This window comes from Tenrec ecaudatus, chromosome 15, assembly GCF_050624435.1.
Source record: "Tenrec ecaudatus isolate mTenEca1 chromosome 15, mTenEca1.hap1, whole genome shotgun sequence".
NCBI classification, from domain to species: Eukaryota; Metazoa; Chordata; class Mammalia; order Afrosoricida; family Tenrecidae; genus Tenrec; species Tenrec ecaudatus.
This window is the reverse complement of record NC_134544.1, coordinates 103,465,446-103,490,624: the sequence shown is the minus strand read 5'-3', so window position 1 is coordinate 103,490,624 and position 25,179 is coordinate 103,465,446. Positions and strand designations below refer to the sequence as shown.

At 41.5% G+C, this 25,179-nt stretch overlaps 1 pseudogene; it reads right to left on the bottom strand.

The window, feature by feature from the left end:
- Nucleotides 1-1,673: 1,673 nt before the first annotated feature.
- LOC142427838 (heterogeneous nuclear ribonucleoprotein A/B pseudogene) lies at nt 1,674-2,720 on the bottom strand (annotated as a pseudogene).
- Between the last annotated feature and the right edge of the window lie 22,459 nt (nt 2,721-25,179).

Genomic DNA, 25,179 nt, shown 5'->3' with positions numbered 1-25,179 from the left:
GGTTGACACCAGTAATTGAAGTGCATGACTGCTGAGAAGGTCATCACAAGAGCAGATAAGAATGTCCTAAGTATCATAGGGAGTCTCAGGCGTGTTGTTTATGATGAGTGGGGCTGCTAATTACAAAGTCAGCAGTTTGAACCACCAGTGGTTCATTGGGAGGAAGATGAGGCTTTCCACTCCCACTGAGATTTGCAACTTAACACTCCTACAGGGGAAGTGCTACTCTGGCCCCTTGTGTCTTTGAGAGGAAATGACTCAATGGCACTGATGCTTTTTGGATGTGCTTTTGGAAGGACACTGCATTCTGGGTAAAGTAAGGTATGTATAATTTTACTATACTATATGGAGAGAACACATCACTTTATTGCATTTTTGAATAAATACACAAATGTGGGTAGAGGCACCATTACCATCTTAACTTTATAGGTGTAAAACTACAAATGGAATTCTTAAAATTTCAGCTGTGTATCCCCCAGAGACTCACCTCATGCTCTTTGTCCATGTTCTTTGAGCTCTTAGGGGGAAAAAACAAAGAATTTGAGGTAGGCTACTTCAATGCTATAGGGTGAAATTTGTAAGATTTTCCTATGAAACTATCAGAGGACAACTCTTCATACCTAAAGAATAGGTGAGCACAATGTCCCAATGGGGAACAGTTCCTCAGTTCTTCTATCCACACATGTGCCCATCATTGCAGGTTTCCATTGTGTTCAGAGTTCATAATGTGTTCCATGTTCTATTTCCTTAGTTTAAAAAAAGTCTTTGAAGATTAACAATTTGATAACAAAATTTACTCATCATAAGCTTCTGAGTTAACTTTTATGTCTTTAATTTAACTGACCCCACAGATAGATTATACAGCCCCCGTTAGCCATAATTATTAGTATTTTTACCCACACTTGTGCCTCTGGTCTTGGGTCACAAGCCAGTTTTGTGATAAGACAGACTTTAACCTACTTTGTCGTTTATGCTTCTTGCTTCTGCTGTCATATGGTTATTTCTCATTAAATAAAAATTTTAAATCACACTCTTATACTTACTTAAAAATGACTTTATTTTTCATGCTTAGATCTTTGGATATTTTTAGTTGTATGCCTGTGTGTGGCGGGTGGGGGACATGATCTGATACACGGATTCATTCTTCTGCACGTGGAAATCTAATTCTTTTTTTAGGGGGGGGTTTAAATTTTTATTTCAAAAGCTTGGATAGCTTCAATATCCAGGTCTTGGCAAAATCAGGACATGTGTAAAATACCTTACAATACATTAGATTCCCAAAAAGGTACCAAAAAGTACAGTAAAATTAACACTTCCGTTAACAGGAAATGTATGACACAAATAATATAAAATTAAAAGGTGAAAAAAGGTGACACTGGTTTCCTAAGATGCAAGTTTACTCTTTACCCACCAGGGCCTGCAGGCCCCGGATACAGAGCAGCAGCAGGGCGCACACCCACCCCTCGGGTTTGGGGGAACCTGGTGTTAAATTAGGCCCACGATGCTGCTCGGCCTCTGATACACCACACGCTGCTAACACAACTAGCTCTGGAAATAGTAAACAGGAGAGTGATTTCCAGGGGGAAATTTTTAAATAAGATGCACATAGGACAGGCCATAGAAAGTTTGCCAAGTTAAATTTGGTACATAATTGTGTTCACTGATATCCAAACGGAGCGGCGCGGTCACCTGTCGTGCCTGCCACGGCCTCAGTATGGCTTGTAGTTATTCTGGTGGCCACCGCGTCGCTGGCTCTTCCCGTAATTTGTACTACCCTGACTGTAGTCGTAGCCGTAGCCGTAATAGCCATAGGGCGAGTAGTCGTAGCCGCCATAGCCGGGCCCGTAGCCCTGCTGGTAGCCGTAGCCCTGGTTCCAGTAGTTGCCGTAGCCCTGATTCCAACTCTGACTCTGACCTCCACTTCCACCACCACCACCACTGCCTCGGTTCCCTCGGTTGCGGTTTCCACGGCCCCCAGAGCCGTACTGCTGCTGCTGGTAGACCTCTTTGGGCTGGGCCACCTGGATTTCACACTTGCTTCCACTGACAGTGTGAAACTTTTTCTCCAGAACCTTCTTCACAGGTTCCTCTTCTTTATAGGTGATAAAAACAAAGCCTCGTCTTTTGTTAGACTTTGGATCCATGGGAAGCTCAATGGCCTCAATCTCTCCAAATTCGCCAAAGTACTCCCTAATCTTCTCCTCAGTGGCCTCAGGATTCAGACCCCCAACGAAGATTTTCTTCACCGGATCCTTTTTCATGGCCATGGCCTTTTTAGGGTCAATAACCCGACCATCCAGCCGGTGCTCCTTCTGGTCTAGTACCTTCTCCACGCTGGTCGCATCTTTGAAGAGGATGAACCCAAATCCTCTTGACCGTCCAGTGTTAGGATCCATTTTTATTGAACAGTCAACGACCTCTCCAAATTTGGTAAAATAGTCTTTCAGATCCTTTTTGCTGGTATCCCAGCTCAAGCCACCAACAAACATTTTTCCCGCGTCCTCCTCGTTCTTGCTGGCGTTGATCTGGTCTCCCTCGGCGCCATTCTGATTGCCGGCCGGGGTGGCGGCGGTCGCCGTGGTGGCTACAGTCGCGGTCGCCGTCGTGGTCGCGGTCGCGGTGCCGGACCCGGCCGGCGACTCGCCCTCTGGGGCAGCCTCGTGCCCGTTTTCCGTGGCGCCGGTCGTCTCCATTGGCTGCTCGTCACCCGTTTCTGACATAGCTCGGCCGGTGCGCTGCAGCTCAGCTTCCCTCCGGCCCGCGTAGTTCCGCCGCCTCGGAAATCTAATTCTTACAGAATCATTTATTTAATGGTTACTTCACTTAAGAGGATTTAATACTCTTTTTTTAATTAATTTTAACAATTTATTAGGGGCTCATACAATTCTTATCACAGTTCATACATATACATACATGAATTGTACAAAGCACATCTGTACAGTCTTTGCCCTAATCATTTTTTTCTCCTCTTTTCTTTTTTTACATTTTATTAGGGATTAATACTCTTATATAAAATAAGTTTACCTCAGTTGTATAAGCATATAATTTTTACTTTAAAATTTACTCCATTGGTCTATGTGGAGTCCCTCTGTGAAGGATTACACTCTATTCTGCTCACCATATAACAGGTGATTCACACTCACCCAGAGATACCTGAGAGTAAGGTCTAGTGAATCATTTCCCAAAGATGCCTGGAAAGTAAGAGGAGGAGGGACTGCATTTGTCTAAATGGTGAGATTCTGTTTTGCAGGAAACTGTGGATGATAGTGGAGTCCCCAATTGTATTCATTTGTATATCACATTTATTATGTATGTATTGCACATTGTTTTCCTGATTAATAGCCATACAGGTAAACTGAATAAGGAGTGGTATGTGTACTGAATGTTAAACATTAAACAATTTAACACTTTGTGAATGTAAAAAACTATAATATATTCTTAATTTAGGTAATTACTTGACTAAACAGCATTAATCTAAACATTCTGCACCACACTTCATCAGAGATGTTGTTGGGTGCTTTGGTGTCAGCTTTGATCATCATGGTTCTATGTACATCAGAAAAAAAACATAAACTGCCACATCTTGGACTGTCCCCACTTATTCCTAGAGAACAATTTTGTAGCCACTCTCTGTATATCTAATTAAGCATTTTCCCCTATTTTGCTGACACTCTGTCAAGCAGGATGTCCTTCTCTAGGAACTGGATTCTCTGATCGCAGGTTCAAAATATGTGAGAAGTCCCACTATTCTCAATTCTAAAGAGCATTCTGAGATGTTAGTCTGCAATTTCTTCCTCTTGTGGCAAATTTGCTATTTTTAAAATTAAAGTTTCCTTCCATTGAATGTTTGCTTCATTATGCTCCAAAGAGTAATCTCAAAAATGACACCTCCAACCAGACGGGTCATTCCAGTTCCCCTGTTTCCTATGTTAGAGATCTCTCTCTGCCTGGAACACTTGTGTCTGCATAAACCGAGACAATGAGTAGCAAGCATCACTAATGACATGTCACAAGTTCAGCCCCAGGTGTCCCCACAGTAATTATCTCAGATAATAGAAAATCAGCCAGTCACTACTCACATTGCAGAGGGAGCAAAGCAGTCAGACACCTGACCCTTCAACAAGTTTTGACGAACAGATAAATGATAATAACCATGATAATCTGTATGCCAAGAAGGAAAATTGATCATATGGGATGCCAATGAAGGGTCGGGGTCACTTTTAATATTTGGACTACAAACAGAGAATGCTAGTTTCTCCTATTAAGCCTGCAGTGAGGAGAAATTTAGAGAAAAACTATCCGGGGGATGCTGAGAGCTAAGAGAGGAAGTGCTCATTCTAACACGTCTGTGCTCAGTGGGTCCTGTGTGCCCCCTGCTGTCCATGTCTCCCCTGCAGGGGATGTTTGTGTCTGAGCTCACACTGACATCCCCTCACTGTGCTCCTTGCACAGTAACCCATGGCCGTGTCCTGAGTGTTTATGGAGTTCAACTGCAGGAAGAACTGATTCCTAGTGTGTCTCTGGCTTTGGAAGGATGGGTTATAACTTGTACTACACCATAGCATATCACTCACATCCACTGCAGTCCCTTTTTTGAGGTCTGGCAGATCCAGTTCCAGCAGGAAATTCTGGTGATGGAGAAAACTGAGACAGTGCAGGTGAGGGACTGCTTCTGGGAGGGCTTCACCAGTCTTGTTCTCGACTGCTGAGGCTGCACTCCTGTAAATAAAGATAATTGGTCTCTGTCAATCACTTGCAGTTACAACCATCCCTGTAGACCCAGGTCAGATATCTGAATCTCCCACCTTAGGGAACTGTCACTTGGCACAGGAGAACACAGAGCAATAGCATCTTTAGACCACAGCTCTGCTTTGCCAAGAGACCTAGAGTTCTGCTGAGAACTGACAACCTTCAGTGCCCAAAAGTGAAATTTTAACTTAGTGCCTGAAAAATGATTTGCATGTGAGTTTTAAAAGTTTGGCGTTGAAAAAGTAAGACCAAAAAAATCTATCCATTTGAACTGTGGTCCTGAAGAAGACAGTTGAAAGTACCTGGGATTGCTCAAAGGACAAACTAACTTGGAGTGAAGTGAAGGGGTATGGAAAGAAGAAGGCCTTCAAGGAACTGGACTGACAGTGTCTACAACAATGGGCTGAAGCATGGGAACAATTGTAAAGAAAGCGCAGGACCGTGCTGTGTTTTGTTCTGTTGTGTACAGTTCCCTATGGGGTTGTAACCAACTGGATGGCAGGTAACAACAACAAATGGGTGATGGTTGTGGTTGAGTCATTTGGATGACAGAAAGCATACTGGCTGGGAAGTACGTTGACCATAATGCAGAGCCATGTGTAAGTAGAATGGTCACAAATGTGATACCGTGTCTGTAAACTTAATTGTTTAAGATGTGATCCCGTGATTGCAGGAAGGTAGTGAGTCAAGTGGCAGTACAGTGGAGAGGTCTGACTAGAAGATCTTCCAGGTCAGTTAGTAGCAGAGAATCTGATGGCAGGGATTCTGGCACCTGAGCTACCCAATGTAGATATCAGGAAAGGGCTGAGAAACCTGCTATCCACTGCCTGTGAGCTAGGTCACATAGCAGTAGAGAGGTTGCTAGTGCAGAGACCGAATGCAGAACTTCTGTACTGACCTGGAGTTAGACCAGTGAGCAGCAGAGACCCCACTGGTAGAGAACTGTCCAATGCTCTGATCAAGAATTGTATCAACAGGGAATATTTTTGTTCCAAGGTTTATCTGCTTTGAAAGCTCCCCTGGTTAGCCAAGTACATACAATTTGTATCTTGTTACTTTCAAATGATTATTTTTCTTTAAAAAATACCTTTTTGGGGGGCTCTTACATCTCTTATCACAATCCATATGTTCCTCACATGTGTCAAGCACATTTACACATATGCCACCATCATCATTTTCAAAGTATTCTTTTCCCACTCGAGCCCCTGATTTCAAATTAATTTTCATCCCAATGTATAACCTGTTTCCAACCTCCAATTAACTACATACCTGTGAGTGTGGTGTGAGTCTGTGCAGCTAGTGGATGGATTTGTCAAACCCAGCTGAGCAGGGAGTGAAGCACAGAGAACTGATGGGTTTAGAAATGGTGAAGGAGTTGGAGAACGGTAGTGGTATATCTGACCTCCAGCTTATAGTACTCACCTTTATGCTGATTGCAAATCTATTCCACTGTGAATTACTCAAATAATTAAACTACACCATAAACGAGTATCTCCCCACAGGTTATTAAACATTCCTTAAATTTTTATGAGTTTTTAATTCATAAATAAATTAGCAATAACTTGATGGCACTACTTTGTGACGATTCAAAAAACAAACCTTAAAATTTACAATCCAGTTTTTTATTTATATTGATCACATTTCATGTGTTAGCTAGACATGTGTTACCACCCTACCAAATTGAACATCAGAGATAATGACCAAGACTTCCTGTTTTATAGCTATGACTGTATAATGAGAAATGTAAAGTATAGTGTGTATATATATGTACATATATATATTGAAAAAATATATGAAAGTCAGTGAAAACATCATTTAAATGATCCCAAACAATAAAATTCCAAAACTAGTTGATATTTCACAGCAGAAAAAATATATATGTATTTGAAAGTGAGTGACTAACCTCATGAACCAGAGTGGAGTGATGGATTGCTTTTATATGGCCTTTCTGTCCACTGCTTTGTCCTTCCCAACCAAAGAATGGGTAAGGCCCTGCAAATAAGGTGTATGAAATTAGAACAAGTGGGACACACACACTCACTTACTCACTCACTCACTCACTCACTCACTCACTCACTCACTCACTCACTCACTCACTCACTCACTCTTTCCTCTTGTACAGCAAGTATCTAAGCATGGCGCCCTCCACCAAGTCTGTGAAGGGCGGGGCCGGAAGTGCGTGTCGCCAGCATCTGGCGTGTATTTCGGCCTTTGGCGGCCGCCATAGTCACGCACAGCATCCCCGTCGCGCCGGGAGTTGCAGCGGGAGTTTGAGGAGGATCCTGCGCACCGGCGGCGCGGTGGAGCCTTTGGGAAGTAGTGTAAGTTGTCGGAACGACGGTAAGTGAGGAGAACAAGTGCGTGTCTGCCTCTGAAACAGGGCGAGCGACGCGGGGACGTGCGGCGTCAGGACCCGGGCTCCTGAGGGCGAGGCGGGGCAGAGGAGCTGGCGGGGGGGGGGGGGGGGGGGGCAGCAGGCGGGAGCCATGCTTTCTGGGGTCCGACGGGGAGAGCGCCCACACACAATCACCCGGGGTGCCCTGCCCGTCAGGGCCAGAGGGCTTTGCGCCTCTCCCTGAATGACAGAATTCACTGGATGGACAACCGTTTATAATTGTATTAGAGCTTCTTAAGTTCTGAGCCCTACAATTTGCAAAAAGTGGTGGCCTAAGTGGTTACAGATTGGGCTGCTAACTGCAAGGTCAGCAGTTCGGAATTACAAGTCACACCTGGACAGAAAAGCAGGGTTTCTACCCTTGTAAAGAGTTACACTTTCGGGAACCCACCTGGGGCAGTTCCAACTTCTCCTAAAGGGGCGCTGTAATCGGAATCCACTCGATGGCAGTGAGTGGGGTTTTAGGTTTGGGTTACAGTGATACCTCAGTGTCCATTTGCTGCGTCCCCACTTTGATTAAGCCGCCATTAAATTCTCTCTGATCATTAACCAATGATACAGAGCATCTCCCCCTCCGGGAGAATGCATGAGAAAGTAGATTGCCTGCACTCTTTTGCAGCCAGCCCTCTCCATGGGCCTGCCTAGGTGTATGCTTGATGGAGGTCACCTTACTGAGGACGGAACAAGGGACATTGTCATGAGTCTTGCCTTGATTGCTTGTGTATGAAGGTCCTGGACCAGTCTTGTAAGCTCTTCTATTGAATAAGGTGCACGTCCTAATTATGGTCCCTTTCCTGCTGCTGAAGTCCCACCTGTACCTGTGATGTATTGATCTGCCACCAGTCATGATCTGGGACATGCCTTTTCTTCTCTGCCCTGTTACCCAGGGCCCAGGCTGTGAATACTCAGTTGTTATTTTGACCTCGTGCTAATGGTCTCACTTATCCATACGGTGTGTGTTTGTCTTTTGTTTTCTCTTAAAGTTCAATAAATGTTCTCCTTAAGTTATATTTGGCATAGGGGTAACTTTTGTACCCTAACACACAATTTGGATCCTAAATGACTCAAGATACAGTTCTACTTTGGGACAGCATCTTGACAGCCATACCTGCAGCTAAAGTCAGGCCCTGCAGCCCTTTGGCTTCTGTCCTGAATGGGCAAGTGTTTCAAAGGTCTTTTAGTTCTGCAGATAAGTGCCCACTCTGTCCCTTAGCCTCATGGAACTCTGTGTAGGTTGGCAGATCTGGTTCCCCAGATAAATACTCAGATGTATACCACTTCATGTATTAACCTCCTGCCCAGAGGCACTCAGCTCTCTTGTTCTGTGGCCTGGGAATTGCACTGCTCTGTCTCAGTCTCTTGGTTCTGCTGCCACCATGTCTGTGTTGCTGCTTCTCCCCATCACTTCTTCTCTTGTGGCACAGCTCTCTGTCTTCTACATTGAAGAGTTTCAATGCAAGAATCTGGGATCCAAAGGCCCCTACTCCTGGCTCTCTCTCTCTCTTTTTTTTTTGGATGGTAGTGAGATCCCAATTTGTGTCTCAGAAATGTCTCAGTTAAACCTAACAGGATGTCCAGTGTGACTCAGCTCCAGGTTAGGTTGTCAGGCAGCTTATTTGCATAACTCCAAGTCTCCAGGGTACCAATCTATTGTTTGGCAATTTTCACAATTCTCTTAAACCAAAAAACCAAACTCACTGCCATCAAGTTAACACTGACTCATAGCAAACCTATATGACAGGGTACAACTGCCCCATGTGGGTTTCCAAGAGTGTCACTCTTTAGTGGACTAGAAAGCCATGTCACTCGAGAAAGGGGAAAGCCCCATCTTTCTTTCTAGGAGAAATTGGTGGTTTCCAACTGCTGACCTTGCTGTTAGAAGCCCAACAGTAACCACTATGCCACCAGATCTCCTTTTCCTCATTCACATTGTCGAACGACACACCCACCTAAACATTTGGAAGGAGTTATGCGGCCATCGCTAGAAAGGCGTACAGACAAACTAAGTGCATTGGGTTATTGTAAATAATGCTACATTAAAAATGTTATTTGTCTTGGAGTTCAAAAGTGCACTCACTATGGGGGATGTATACTTCTTACTTCATATATACATATTTAAATTTCAAACTAATAGGTGATATATGTGTTTAATATGGAGCTGTGGTTTTGACAAGTGGTAAGTGTTGGACTGCTAACCCATTAGCTGCCTGTCGTGGCTCTGTAGTCTTGGAAACACTGTAGAACCGTTCTCCTTTGTCCTATCGGGTGCTTATATGTGTAACTCTACTTGATGGTGATTTTTAAAGTGTTTCTAAAGTGATTGTACAATTTACAGTTCCTCCAGCAAAATAATCTTCAGTTTATAATGGTTCGTTATATAGCTCATTTCAAATTTTCCAGATGCTTTAATTAACATAATCATCATAAAGGTTCATTGATTTGTCATTCTCCTTGAGAGTCACACAGTAAGGAATTAATACTCTGTGTGCTTTGAGGTAGTGGTCCAGATTTATTGTTTCTTCTTTTTGACATGTATATTTGATTATCCAATCCCTATTTATTGTAAAGTCATCTTTTACTCAGATCTGAAAATTGAGTTTTCACTTTTATTGCTCATGGTATTAACATGCTTTCTGTCACTCAATAAGGAGACCATTAACAGTATTGGGGACTGTGTTAAGAAGATGGACAGGAACCCTTACAGCATCTGGAACTAAATTTCTCGCATTGTAGCAGCTTGCAGATTTTCACCAACCAGCAGCTTAGAGGAAGAAGGAAGAAGTGCCTGGTTTGGGTATTATTATTTCTGGGATGTCCTCATGAGAGACTGAAATTTGTGAGCATCATTGGAGCTGATAGAGTTAAGACAAGCATAGAGCATCCCAGTTGCTGGCCGTGTTATAAGGACCAAAGAAAATGACCAAGGCTCAGGTAATTCTGCTGCATTTTCTTCTTTTTTTGTATTTCCTACTGGAAGTGCAGAAGCCTGTATAATACTGATTTGGTTCCTTGGAAAGTGGAAATTTGAAATAGCAGAAGTTAGAGATAAACTTTGACTCTGACTTCAACATTGAGATGGAGAAGATTAAGAATATGTTGATCACAGGAATAACACTAAACTACTGACATTGAACATAATACATCACTAAGGATTCTTTGGATGATATTAGCTTTCAACTAATAATTCATTATTCTATGGCCAACCCATGAGAATCATTCAAATTTAACACTATGCTCAGTTTTTAAGGAGAAATAAGATCACTTCTTTAGGAGAGTCCATTATTCCATGGGTTTTTTGTCTGAGTAAGTTTCCGTAATGTTTCTTTCTGAAGGTGGTGTTGAATAATCTCCCAAACTGCAGCATTCTCATTAATGCATCTGAAATGGGCCTTGTAGCAATACTAATTTAAAAATGGTTGATGGCTTCTCACTTCCTCTAATTATAGATGTAGGAGAGAGAACCAACCATCAGCATTAGCCCTGATTCATATGAGGCAGAACTTAAACATAAATCTACCCTCCAATGGTTTTCCAGTTCTGACAGCAGTTATTTTTACAGTTCTCTCCTTCTCAGATCATTCATTTTTTTTCAGTGGCCACATAGAAATTATAGTCCAGAATCACAGGTACAAGTTTTATTAAGTAACAAAATATAACTTGCTAACAGAATCAATAGGCTACACATTGGGATTCATATTAAGGAAACATGTAGGCAGATTTGCTCTTCTTCAGAGCAGGCTTGTTCTCTCTGTCCCTCTCAGACATTGTGCCTTCTGAATATAAGCTCATTTCTTGGTTCCATCTTTTTCAATTCATCTATATCAGCTCCTTAGTGATACTGTCCTCTTGATCTTGCCGGCCTGTTCTACAATCTTGGCTGGAAAGCTCTGTGTGGACCTGTCACTGTGTCCCCTTTGCCCTGGTCGTCATCTTCATTGGACAGCTCTTGATGCAAGAATCTTACAGTTCATTTTGCAGGACCAGCAGTAGACCTTCACTATGAGGTAGAGCTTCAGGATGTCCATGATCTGCCCTGCTGTATCTCACAAAAGTAAACAGCCATCAAGTCAATAACTCTTCAAGATGTGGAAGCTGGTGAGTCCCAAGTCCATAGGTCAGGTATCACTCTGGAGCAGTGGTTCTCAACCTTTCTAATGCCGCACCTTTTAATACAGTTCCTAACGTTGTGACCCCCAATCATAAAATTATTTTCGTTCCTAATTTGTAGTAATTTTGCTACTGTTAGGAATCACAATGTAAGCAGGATGTGTTTTCATTGTTACAAATTGACCATAATTAAAACATAGTGAGTAATCAGAAAACAATATGTAATTATATATTGTGAAATATTTCTTTCTAATGACAAAAAAATGAAATTTTGTTTTGAAGCATGTATAGCATGGGTAATAGTCTTCACGCCCGGTACTTGAATGTGGGCGTATCTGCATGTGGGTGGACTTCCTGGATACAGATAGAGGAGCGGTATCTTGGTTCCTAAAACCATTGGAAATATGTCTTTTCTGATGATCTTAGGCAAGCCCTGTGAAAGTGTCATTCGACCCCCAAAGGGGTTGAGACCCATAGATTGAGAACCGCTGGTCTGAAGGGTTCTCCTCATTGATGTGTTTGCAAAGGCTGATGAACCAGATCACCAGGACAGTAGTCCACAAGGTGAAGTTGTTGAATCTGGTCACATAATAGGTTGCAGGGGCTGAGGAACCCAATTGGGAAGGTCAGACAGCACGCTGTTGGCTCATGGAGTGGAGCAAGCTCTCAAGTAAGTTCACACAGGTGGCTCAGAGTTGTCATTCAAAGAAATGGCTCATGAATTTCTGGAAGCTGCAAATCCCTAATCCGTGGGTTCATTCTGGACTGTGTGGCTGCAGGGGCTAACAAAACCAAATCAACAGTTCAGATGACAGGCTAATTTCTCACTGTCTCTTCTCAAACCATGCCTGCAGGCAGTTCTCTCTCTCCCTCTTGATATGATGGCTTCTTGGGTCAACCTAGCACCTTCCCTGCCTAGGCAAGGTTAGGAGGGCTCCAGAGGTCCACCCAACAGAACTACGAGGGCCCCTTGGAGAGCATGTGGTGAAAGATGGCAGGTTCAAGAGGACCTAGCCATTAACGTAAAGGTAATTCTGTCCAAAGGTGGCTGAGGAGAATTTGTCCTAAGGTTGTCAAGAGGACCTTGTCCTAAGGTGGCCATTAAGAGCTTAGAAAGTTGTTCTGCACTCAGGAAGGGAGATAATGTCTGTGAACATTCTGATCTTGGTTCTGAGTTATAGCTTCTTGTTCCTGATCCCGAGTTGTACCTTGTTCATTAATAGACCAGTTTGATCTATTGAGTGTTGTGTGACCACAGCAACAGATTATCAAACCCAGAAGTTAGACAGAGTGGTGTGGAAGGACTGACTTGTTTTAGAGTTGACAAGAAATGTTGGAGAGTTGAGGTATGTTTGACCTCCCCCATCTGCACTGTTCCTAATACTTATTGTCACTGTAGGTACCGAGCCTCTTATAATGGTGATGCCGGTAGAAACCCTAATTCCATTTTATAACAAATAGGTGTTTATCTACTTTGTGTGAGTGTAAAGCTGAGCTATTTCTAGAACATTCAGAAAATGTCACTGGACCTCAAAATTCTAATTTTATGAGTGGGTGCATTATTTTCGGGCACTAGGGTCCCCAACACTCCAAAAGTGATCCTCAGGAGTGACATTGCAATTGTGGCAAATATTAAAAGACAGAGAGCAGACAGCCGGACACAGGGGCTCTCTTCCCATGTCAGGACTGAGAGAGTGAATATATTTTCCAATGGGGATATATAATGGAGCTTACACATCTTTCCATAAGTCGTTCATATCATGCAGGTAGCATGTACATAGTTAATGGGTCATATCATAAGCGGGTAAAATTATAAACAAGCAAGATGCTGAGTTACCATCTTGACCTAGTGTTAGTTGACTTCAAACCGGCCCTGTGCCCTCCCCAGGCATTTGCTACATTTATGTTGGGCTGGCTCTAGAACCTGATTGCTCTGACCTCCAGATAACTTTCAGGCACAGTGAAGTAGCCAGGCACAGAAATGATTCATCTACTATGGGAGCTCCTTTAAGTCTGCTCCTTAATGGAGAGCTAGCTATTGTGGGGGTCACATTATTTGACCTGGAGAATGCATATTTGAAAACATTTATTTCTCAGAACACTGGAGCTCTTTCTGAAAATAGGGCTAGTTTTCTGGGCCGATGGTCGCGAATGAAGAAATAAGGTCAGATATTTTCTACCCTGTCCTCGGTTAATGGCACATTATGGAATGAACTACCACTGTAGTTTTTATTACTGTTTTGTTTTCTTTACTGTAAGAGTTTTTTTAAATTTTCAAATGGAAAATACTTCATTTAGTAGACTCCTCTTACTACAGGAACCACTGACATTCAACGATGTGGCTGTAAAGTTCACCCGGGAGGAATGGCAGCTCCTGAACCCTGCTCAGAAGACCCTATATCAGGATGTGATGTTGGAGAACTATCGCAACCTGGTTTCCATTGGTGAGGAGAATTCTCAAGTCATTGACCTCGTCACTGGCTTTTCCTGTCTTATGTGTTAAAAACTTTGCGGTGTTTGTGGTATTCTCAAAGAGGTCGATTCTCATTGCATTGTCTCATCCTAGGTTAGTGGGTTAGGTCTTTTACCCTTGAGAGAACACTATTTACTTTGTTCCTTTGAACATTATTTTCCTAGAAATACAAAATTCTACAGGCTTTACAAACGTTACGTTAATGTTGGTGTCTAAGAGTCTGTAATTTCTCATAAACAGGTTATCTAGTTGTCACCCCAGAAGCTTTCTCTCAGTTGGAACAAGAGATCTGTGTTTGGTAGTAGAAGCAAGCTATAGTGGAATTTTTTCAGATGCATGGTCAAAATACCTTAAGGGGAGTTGGCTGGGGTAGTTGATTCAACAAGGAGAAGGCCTCATATCTATGATACGTGTCCGAAATTGCATAATAGTGTGTGCTACTTTGAATGTGAGAGTTCACTTGTCTTAGATGTTGAGGGAAGTGCACCTGTAGCTCTTATGAGATTAGATTTCTATTTTCTTGTTTTACACTATTATATGTTTGCTGCCATAATTTTCTTTAACATTCTGAAATATTCCCTTCTTTTATGTTTCCACTTTACTATGAAAATCTATCTTGCAAGCCTCTCTCCAAACAGAGAACTCTTAATTTATAACTGTCCTCTGAATTCAGCACATTCATCCCCTACTGAGTAAGAGTGGATTGCCATTTGTATTGTGCAGCACCATCTTGGATCTTGAGCCCCCACCATAAGCAGGTCTCCTTTGGGCTTCCTTAGCTTCCCCCCTCGGAGTTTCTCTAAAGGTTTTGGTGTCCATTTTCTTGTTTGTTGTCCTGTTCCTTTAAAGTTTTCTTCATGCAGGTGACATAAGTTATTCTGTTTTCTTAGAGAGATGGCCAAATTGCTTTCTCTGTTGGAATTCTTTAACAGACATGTTTCTCGATATTTTACTCCTTTTGGTGAAACACATTTATGACTTCTGTTATTTTTAGGTATCTAAAATCATCTTCCTAGCAAGAAAATTGTTATCAGCTTAGAACATACTTTAGCACTGTACCTTCAATATTTTTTTACCTGGAAGATTTTTATTTGAAGTTTTCTGTTCCTCCAATCATTTTCTAGGTGGAAAGGGCATTTTTAGCATCTTATATTCTTGCTTTCTTCATTACGCACATGTCTGCTGTGTATTCCTTAGTTTACAGTGTGCCTTCCTTAGACCCACTATTTCTTAACAGGTTCCAATACACGAACGATGTCCGTTGCTGCTTCTAAAGAATATTTTTGCAGTATATTCCAATAGATTTTATTGCTGTTACTCAAACAATGCATAGTATATTCAATATTGCTCTCTTTTCTTTTCTGTATTTTGAGTAGCCTTTTGATTTCCATGTGTAAGTTGGCTTTCATGTCATCCCACATCCCATCTGGTCTCTGTCATTAGTCCTCAGTCAATTTTTTATTCCTCAAGTTTATTCTTTACATAGTCTCTAAGCTTGTGCTCTAGCTACTTTGGCTAGCTTCTACTTGGATTTTAGCGATTTATGATCTGTTCCACAGTTAACCCCTAGGCGTGTTTTGACTAATGAGCTTCTCCACCATTTCTTTCTATAGATGTGGTTGATATGATTTCCATTTGTTCCATTCCGAAAGATCCATATATGTAGTTTCCATTTCTGGTGTTTAATAAGGAATTTGCTATGAATTCATCATTAGTACCAAAATTTTATCAGTAAACTTGCATGTCATTTCTATTACTAAGGTCACATTTTCCAACTACTGATACTTTCCCCAAATTTTACATTCATCAGTGTACATCATTGTATGATTGATCAATGTCAGGCTGAAAAATTCATGTGAAATTTTCAATACATATTTTAAAAATATATTTTTGGGGGTGCTCTTACAGATATCATTACATCCCATAGTTCAATTACATGGAGCAGTACTGTACAATTGCTACCACAGTTTGAAAACATTTTCTTCTTGAATTCCTTGATATCAGCTCTCCTTTATCCCCTCTCCCATCAATTTCTTTATTGTGGAAAACAGAACCTAGATGAAAGTGTGAGCAGCCTTATCTCTATACTTCTGACCACAGGGCTTGGAAGACCAGTACTAGTGTTGGAAGAAAACCTCCACAAGCTCCAAAGGTAGAATTGCTAATGCGCAATCTCCAGATAGAGTTTTCCCCACAACTGCCCTCCAGGAAGATGTTAGTGTACAGCTGCTTCAGGCGCCTGACTTCTTGCTACTCAGCTGAAAGATGCCTAGCTTTAAAAGCAATTAGGTTCTCTTTGTTGCTGTCACTAAAGGAATCAACTATCACTTTGTCTCTTAAATGCCCTCTGGATGGTTCCTAAAGGAGAGTTGTGTAATTGAAGAGCAAAAATAAAAAGGCTTTGCATTCTTTCTCCAATTTATATAATCTCATGGCATGCAGCTCCCCCTGCTACACCACCACGCCCCCCACATGCACAGGCAGACACCTACCTACCTAACAAGGTAGGCAGGATCTTTACCTTGGGGTTCCCTGAAATAATTGGATGACCAACTTAAGACCAGTGCTGAGGGTAGGTGGAGTGGAGTAACTGTCTCCTGAGCGGGGAGAACAATAACAACATGTCTGCTTTTGTAGTTAAAGCTGCTGGCAGATAGTAATTAGCCCTGTGCTTGTAGGAGGTATCATTAAGGTAGCACTATAATGAGAGGATATTGTGGCCATGATTTTTAATTAAGAGAATGTGATTGGGACTCTTCTCCAACTTAGTGAATGCTTCTATATTTGCTTTAATTGGCGCACAAAACTAAATAACACTTGTACTAACTGGTCTTGCTTGCAGGCATATGAATATTAGCCTACCACTGACAAGATTATACATCAGGGAAGACACTGAAGTGTGCTTTTGGATAATGAATATGATGCCAATCTTCTTGAATTTGTCAATCTCAGCCTTATAAACCACTTGATTACCTAATTAAAAATAGCCAGTACCAGTCTATTACAGTTGAATAATGCATACACTATCAATTTTTTACCGTTCCGTTTTGTTTTGACAACTTGCAAAATTTTCATGATAATATTGCATGTGTGCCATTTTCCAATGATTAGAGGATGTTAGCAGCTATTTTTTCTCATTTTTAATCATGCCATGTCAAGCATTGAAGGTCCCCAAAGCTCTTCCTCCATCCACATCTTTACTGTTGACTGTACTTTAAGGATTTAGTACTTCCTCAGTGTTACTTCATTGCCATTAAACCTGAGGAGTTCATGTTCCAGAAGTTGATCACCAGGTCTTCCTCCCAGTCCTTGTTTCTGGAGATTCCACTAAGACCTGTACACCATGGGTGATCCTGTTTGTATTTTAAACACTGGGTGGCAGTGCTTCTGGCATCATAGCCACCTACACGCCACCAAGGACAACACTGTAAGATGAGAGCTGTGAGCTAGAATACAGGCTCCATTAACATAAAGAATGTGTTTCTGTACCCTAGTCCCTTTCATATATACCTGTAAAAAATGGTTTTCTCCCAAGTAGAACATTTGGCATGTTTTACATTTCCAACTTTGTCTAGTACTTAGTTGTCTTTCAGTAAAGATGGATGAAATGAATACATCTAACCTCTAATCACTGGAATTAGCAAGTCTTATCACTCCTGTGGTCTATTGGTCTCAATGTCTTCCTTCTGTTATGTTTGTTTTATGTTTTCATGTACTTCTTTAAGCAAATATCAAATCTGTGTCTATTCATCACTTTCATATCCAACTTGATTTCTATAAAAACTATTTTTTATCATTTGAATTGTTTACATGATTGTATTTCATTCAATGGGCAATAAACATTAAGGATAGTGTTTTATTTATATTCATAAAAGAGGATTGTCACTAAAGATCTACTTTGTATCAATGCGTATTTTAAGGGGTCCATTGTAAACCAAGATGTTGAAAAGAGTTAATGTTCTGTTCTTTTATAGAAATCCAGAAAGATGATGATCATTTGCTTGAGCACTTGCAATGTGAAAGACGCATGGACAGAATAGAACAATGCTCTATATTTAATACATATCCTCAGCATAAAAATAATTTTCCTCCAAAGAAAACTTATGAGATGTTTGGATTAGATGAAAAAATTGTAAAATCAGATTTAATCATTCTAGAATTAAATCAGAACAGAAGCAACAAAATACAGAAGTCAGTTGTGCTCAGTAAAGATGAGAAAACTTTTCTCCACATTGAACAAGAGCGATTTTCTACTGAAATGAAATTCCCTGAGTGTGAACCACCCAGGCTCATGAAGTCACAATGCATTCAACATCAGGAGTCTGATGAAATTGATAAACCACACACAGGTAATAAATGTGGAACAACCTTCATCGAGGACTCTGTGCTCTATGAGCACCAGATTATTGATATACTAGGTAAGACCTATGAATGCAGTCAGTGTGGGCAAAAATTCAAGAAACTGTTCAAACTCAATGAACATTATCAAAAAAGTCATGAAAGACAAAAGCTATATAAATGTTTGCAATGTGGGAAAACTTTCAAAAGTGGGTCATACCTCAAGGAACATCAGGAATCTCATGTGGCAGGAATGTCTTATATATGCAGTGAATGTGGGAAAGGCTTCACCAGGAAGAGTGATCTCAATGCTCATCAGCAAACTCATACTGGAGAGAAACCCCACATATGTGGTGAATGTGGAAAAGTCTCTATCAGGAAGACTGCTCTTACTGATCACCAGCGAACTCATACTGGAGAAAAACCCCACATATGTGGTGAATGTGGAAAAGCTTTTATCAGGAAGAATAAGCTTGCCGTTCATCAGCGAACTCACACTGGTGAGAAATCCCATGTATGTGGTGAATGTGGAAAAGCCTTTCTCAGGAAGGATGTTCTCACTGGTCATCAGCGAACTCATACTGGAGAGAAACTCCATGTATGTGGTGAATGTGGAAAAGGCTTTATCCAGAAGACTTCTCTCACTGTTCATCAGCGAACTCATACTGGAGAGAAACCCTATGTATGTGGTGAATGTGGGAAAGCCTTTATCACGAAGACTGCTCTCATTGTTCATCAGCAAACTCATACTGGAGAGAAACCCCATGTATGTGTTGAATGTGGAAAAGCTTTTATCCGGAAGAGTAAACTTACTGTTCATCAGCGAACTCATACTGGAGAGAAATCCTTTGTATGTGGTCAATGTGGAAAAACCTTTCTCAGGAAGGATGGTCTCACTGTTCATCAGCGAACTCATACTGGAGAGAAACCCCATGTATGTGGTGAATGTGGCAAAGGCTTTATCCAGAAGTCTTCTCTCACTGTTCATCAGCGAACTCATACTGGGGAGAAACCCCATGTATGTGGTGAATGTGGAAAAGCCTTTATCAGGAAGCATGCTCTCACTGTTCATCAGCGAACTCATACTGGAGAGAAACCCCATGTATGTGGTGAATGTGGCAAAGCCTTTTTAATGAAGAACGATCTCACTGTTCATCAGCGAACTCATACTGGAGAGAAACCCCATGTGTGTGATGAATGTGGAAAAGCCTTTATCACGAAGACTGCTCTCACTGTTCATCAGCGAACTCATACTGGAGAGAAACCCCATGTATGTGGTGACTGTGGAAAAGCCTTTATCCAGAAGACTTCTCTCACTGTTCATCAGCGAACTCATACTGGAGAGAAGCCACATAAATGTAGTGAATGTGGCAAAAGCTTCATTTGTAAGGGAAATCTCAAAACTCATCTACAAATTCACAGAAGAAAACCCCTATGTATGTGGTGAGTGTGGCAAAGGCTTTATCCAGAAGACTTCTCTCACTGTTCATCAGCGAACTCATACTGGAGGGAAACCCCATATATGTAGTGAATGTGGCAAAAGCTTCATTCTTAAAGGAAATCTCAAATTCATCTACAAATTCACAGGAGAAAAACCCTATGTATGTGGTGAGTGTGGTAAAGCTTTCAGCCAGACGCAATGCTTTACAGCACATCAGAGATTTCACACAGGAAAGAAGCCCTTTGCATGAATTAAATGTGGAACATCTTATATTGGATGTCAGATCTTGTTAAACATGAGAAATTTTCAACAAGAAACCTTTCATTGGAGTTAGTTTAACAACGCTTTCAAAACAAATGAAGAGGTGCTGGAGTTTGGCCTGGGCCAAGTGTGGGAAAGGACAGTTGGGACTTACCATATGGGTACCCATGTTCTGTGTTGCTGTCCCTCTACTGACATGGCCCACCATTTTGGGGGCAAATGACCTTCCAGACTTCCGCAGAGTGTATGCTCTTCCAGCTTTCAGTGCCTGAAAGAGAGCTGAACCTGTTTCTGGATCACAGATGTTCCAACCAGTAGAGTGCCCACCTACTTGCCAGTTGTGCCTGCCACACTTGCATTCTCTTTGTTACCTCCCCCTCCCCCAGGTGACAGCACAGAAGTACAATAAATTAAAAATAAAGAAAATAGAAGGTGTGTGGGACAATTCATCCTGAGGATGAATGGACCATCAACCACCACAACCCTGAGACAAGAAGAACTAGATGGTGCCCAGCTTCTACTGCTAATTACTCTAAAGGGATCACAAAAGAGGGTCCTGATTCGAGTGGGAGAAGAAAGTGGAACAAACCAAAATCATAAAATAGATCAGGCTTACTGGTCTGATGTAGACTTGGAATCCCCAGATTATGGCCTCTAGTGACTCTTCACTCTTGGAACTGTACTCACTCCTCTGACTCAGGTTTCAGCCCAACAATATACAGGCTCAGAGGGGAAAAATTACATCTGAGAGGTATGCACTCCTTAGAAAAATCAACCATACTAAATCAAAAGGAGAGCTTTTGCTTATGGATCAGAACTTTTGAAAGCAAGAAGGAATAGGAAAGAAGGAGGACTAATATAAAAACACAAGGAGGGCTGAAGTGGGAAGAATGCTGGTATGTCTTGAGAATTGCAATCAATGTATGAATTCAATGGAATACAATTTACTCTAAAGTTTGAAATCATAAAAAAGTTTTTTTTTAAATGAAGAGCCCGTGTCTCATTAATGCTTTCTTGTAGGATAGTTATCATGTAGCTGTAATGAGTGTGGGTAACAAACTTTTACCTGTGTTTCTAAGTTTTCTTGACATAAATCTACAAAATTTAAAAGCCTTCAATTCAGTCAAGATGGGAAACTCTCCACAGGTAGTCATGTGACATCACATACCAGTGATCTCACGCAGAAGGAAAGCTCTGGCTATATAGTGACTTTGCAAATACCCTCCTTGGTTTCCCTCAGTGTGTCAGTCAACTACATTAGGATTTTAACCACTAAGTCCACTGCACTTGGAAAAAGTTTCAGAAAGGGCACAAGCTCAAGGAAGTATAATCTACAGATATAGGCATTTATATAGATTTTGATATTAAGATATATGCCACAGTAAAATACTGGTAAAAAAAATCTGGCTCAAAGACAGTAAAGATGTTCCACAGGGTTTAGGCTGCATTCTTTACAGAGGAAAGGGGAAGTATTTAAATCAGGCTATTCGGAGGGCTTGCTCTACCTTAACTTTACACGTACTTTACAGCCACTGTAGTCAAAACAGAGAGGTACTGGCATAATGACAGATATTCAGAACAATGGAAAAGAGCCAAAAACCCAGAAGTAAAAACATCAGCATACAAGCAACTGATCTTTGATAAGGTCCCAAAAAATATTAAATGGGAAGCAGATGCCATCTTTAATAAATGGTACCAAAAAAATGGATATCTACCTGCAGAAAAATGAAGCAAGACCCTTACCTCACTTTGTACTTCTTTTTCTTTTGAATTCATTTTTTGAGAATTTGTTAATAATTATTTGTTTCCTAACAACAGTATTGGCATAGACAATATTTTCTAGGGTGTTCTAAGAGGAAATTATCGCACAATGTGCACTAGTGAGTATTCATTAGAATGAAAAAAATCAAGATATATCTGAGGATGTAGACAAAATTTGAGACAACATGATCATTTTTTAACTGTATTAAATATTTCTAAGTTTGACAACAAATGGCAGTAGGTTGTATCTAAATTGTAAACTGAGGTCTGAGCAATACATAGTGCTCTGAAATCTGCCTGGTGAACGATAGACAAACCCCATTCCAATGAAAAGAAGGCATGGTCAGATGCATGAAGGTTCCCTAGAGTCCATGCACGGTGGTCCCTGAAGAAGTGCTGACAAGGTGGGGAAACCACAGCTTTTGAGAGGAAAGCCTCACTGCCTTCATTCCCTTGTCTCTGCTGAAACTGTGTTTGTGCTCACACTGACTTCCCATCACTGGGTATCTTGCACAGTAATACATGGCTGTGCCCTCAGGATTCACAGAGCTCAGTTTTAAATAAACATGGTTCTGGGTGGTGTCCCTGGTGATGGTGACTCAGTACTGGAGATCTGGATTATACTTTGTGCCCCCATTCTCCCATATTATCCCAATCCACTCCAGACCCTTTCCTGGAACCTGGTGGACCCAGGTCACATGATAGCTGGTTAAAGAGAATCTAGAGACAGCACAAGTGAGAGATAGGGTCTGTGAGGGCCTTGCTAGTCCAGGGCCTGACTCTTGTAGCTGCACCTGGGCCTGTACAGCTGGGGATAGAGAGAAACACAGTGAGTCATGTGTTCGAATGCTGCACTCCCAGACTTCATGTCTGACTCCCTGAACCACTCACCTCCCGGAGTTGCCAGGAAGAGGAAAACCCACACATGCTTCATGTTCATGTGGATAAGATTCGTGACACCCAGAAAATGCTCTCCGGGTGAGAAGGAATATAAATTTTAAGTCCATGCGTGCTGTGGTTTCCTTTGGGTTCGTGTCAGGCATTTGCGTGTGGGAGGTGCATGGTATGTAAAGGTGGAAAGGGCTGAATGGGGCCCCTGCCTCTGGGACTCACACTAGAAAAGCAATGCTGGTGGAGTCCTTGGGAGAACACAGCCCTCTCTCTGAGGTCCTCACTCTACCAATCATGCGGACAGCTGTGCAGATGTTAAGTTTAATGTAGCTTTACATCCATTACCATCAGAAGTACACAGATGATCTGGTGAAATTAAATACGATCTCTATCCTTACCATGCAATGGAATCAAGACTAGGCCTACCTGAATCGTTTCATACCTCTGACCATGTAGGGAATCAAGTATATGTCATCCCTAAAACTCTTTGTCCCCATAACATTTCAGAATATTTGGGAAGGGGTAAAAGATACTTTGTCATATTATGTTTTTAATATTGGAATAAAAAGGTTTCCTAACAACAAGGTTATTTGTGGGGTTACAGGAACCCACAGAAATCATAAGAAGGTCATTTTTCTTCCCATGGCTTAGTACCCTATGTGGGTGATGGGTATTCTGAGCCCCCTGCTGACAGCAACCCATCACATACAGGAGAGGTGTTTCCTGGGCTTACACTGCCTTCCAACTTCTGTGGGCCACACAGTAACATTTTCTCTGGTCATAAGCATTCAGACTGTTGGTCAGGAGTGTGACCTGGAGTTGTCTCTGCAGATTTCCAAACATGGCAGTGGAGCTACCACAGAAGTCAGCACAGCAGTTCTAACTGCAGTCTTTATCCAGGCTCCTGTGGGTTCTTAGCACCCCTGCAAGTCAACTTTCTCCCTGAGGTTATTTTTTATCTCTGGTCCCTCAGTGTGAAAAGCTTTAGAGGTAGAGAGTGCTACAAGTTGCAAACACTGAGTTGGATACAGTGAAAGGAAGTATGATATACAGACATAGCTATAAAGATTTTGATATTGAGATATGTGCCACAATAAAGTACTGGTATAAAAAATCTGGCTCAAAGACAAAGTTATTCGACAGGGTTTACGCTGCATTCCTTACAGAGGAATGGGTAAGTATTTAAATCAGGCTTCTATTCAAAATAATTGAAACAGGAACTTTTAATTAATTATTCGATGTTAAGAGGAAAGTTTCTAGCCAGAATTATTTTGGGGGTGGTTTTCTGTTATGTTTGATGGGAAATTTTGCAGATGTTGGTAATTGTTGAAAACAATAATCTAATGCCACTGAACTACACCTGAGAAGAATGTTACAAATAGTATTTTGTTGCATGTTTCATGAGAAAAATATGTTCCAATGTATGACAGAAAATTTTGCACACATAGCTGGAAACTGATGGAAATCCTTGCCAGTACAACATATCAAATACTGTTTAAAATATTGAACAGGAAAAGGGATTATGATATAAGCCAGTAACTGAATTTACCAAAAAAATTCATAATGAAATAGTCTATTTTTATCATTTTATTTTATTGTTCATTTTTGCCCAAACCAGTTTATAGTTAGCTGTGGTAGTCATATAATCATTTGTCAATTTGACAGGATTAAGAGTGAAAGGGTAGAGTCTAGCCAGTCACTCAGATCATAGCCAGTGTGGCCTCTGTTGGCATGGCCTTCTCCTGAGGATTCTGGGAACTCCTTTATTCCTCCTTGGATGTAGGAGTCTCTCTGTCTCTGTCTCTCTCTGTTCACTCCCTGGGAGACATTGCAGCTGACAAGACACATGCAACTATGCTAGTGCCCTGAGCTGGAGAAACCACGCCATGCTGGACCCATGCCAGCGCTGAGATGCTTACAATGCAACCGGATCCGGAAGACTTCCCACCCACTGGCCTGTGCTCTTCTTACGTTTGGCATCATTGCATATGTTTTGTGAGTCTGAAGAAGACTTTAAAAATAGCTATCGGGCATATGGTCTAAGATTGGACTTAAGGACTTGATCTGGACTGATCTGGGATGTTTTCTCAATATTTGATTGCTCTTGTATATAAAGCTATTTCTCAATGACACAAGTGTCTATGAATTTGTTTCTCTAGTCTACCCAGAGTAACACAGATACCATATCATTCCACAGTTCAATCACATCAAGCAGTATTTTATTATTGCTACCACAATCAGTATGAAAACATCCTCTTCTTTCTTGAACTCTTTAATATCGGCTCCCGTTTACCCCACCCACTGCCCCACTGTACCTCCAAGAAACCCTTGTTTGTCTTGCTGCCTCTATACATTTATCAATTCTGGGTTTGTACTGTTAAACAGAAAAACACATAACAAAACTCAAGAGTATTACCCCCAGTTGCAAAATACATCTGAGATGAACCCGAATAGGAATTGGGAGTTGAGGAAGAAGGCAGTCCGAATTTAGTCTTCTGTCCTTCCCTGGAGTCCAGGACTGAGCCAGATGTGTTTCGGATCAATTATGACAGTCTGGCTACTGGGGTGTGGTGACCTTGCTGGATAACTGCCTTTCCAGGGCTTCTGTGTTCAAAAATACTCTTTAGGTCCTACAGCCTGCCCTTTCTACCTTTGGCTTATCACATGCTAACATCCCCAAACTGATTGTTAAACATATTACAAGAAATACACAAGACACCGAGAAAATGAACTCCCTGCCTTCCAGTAGATTCTGCCTCATAG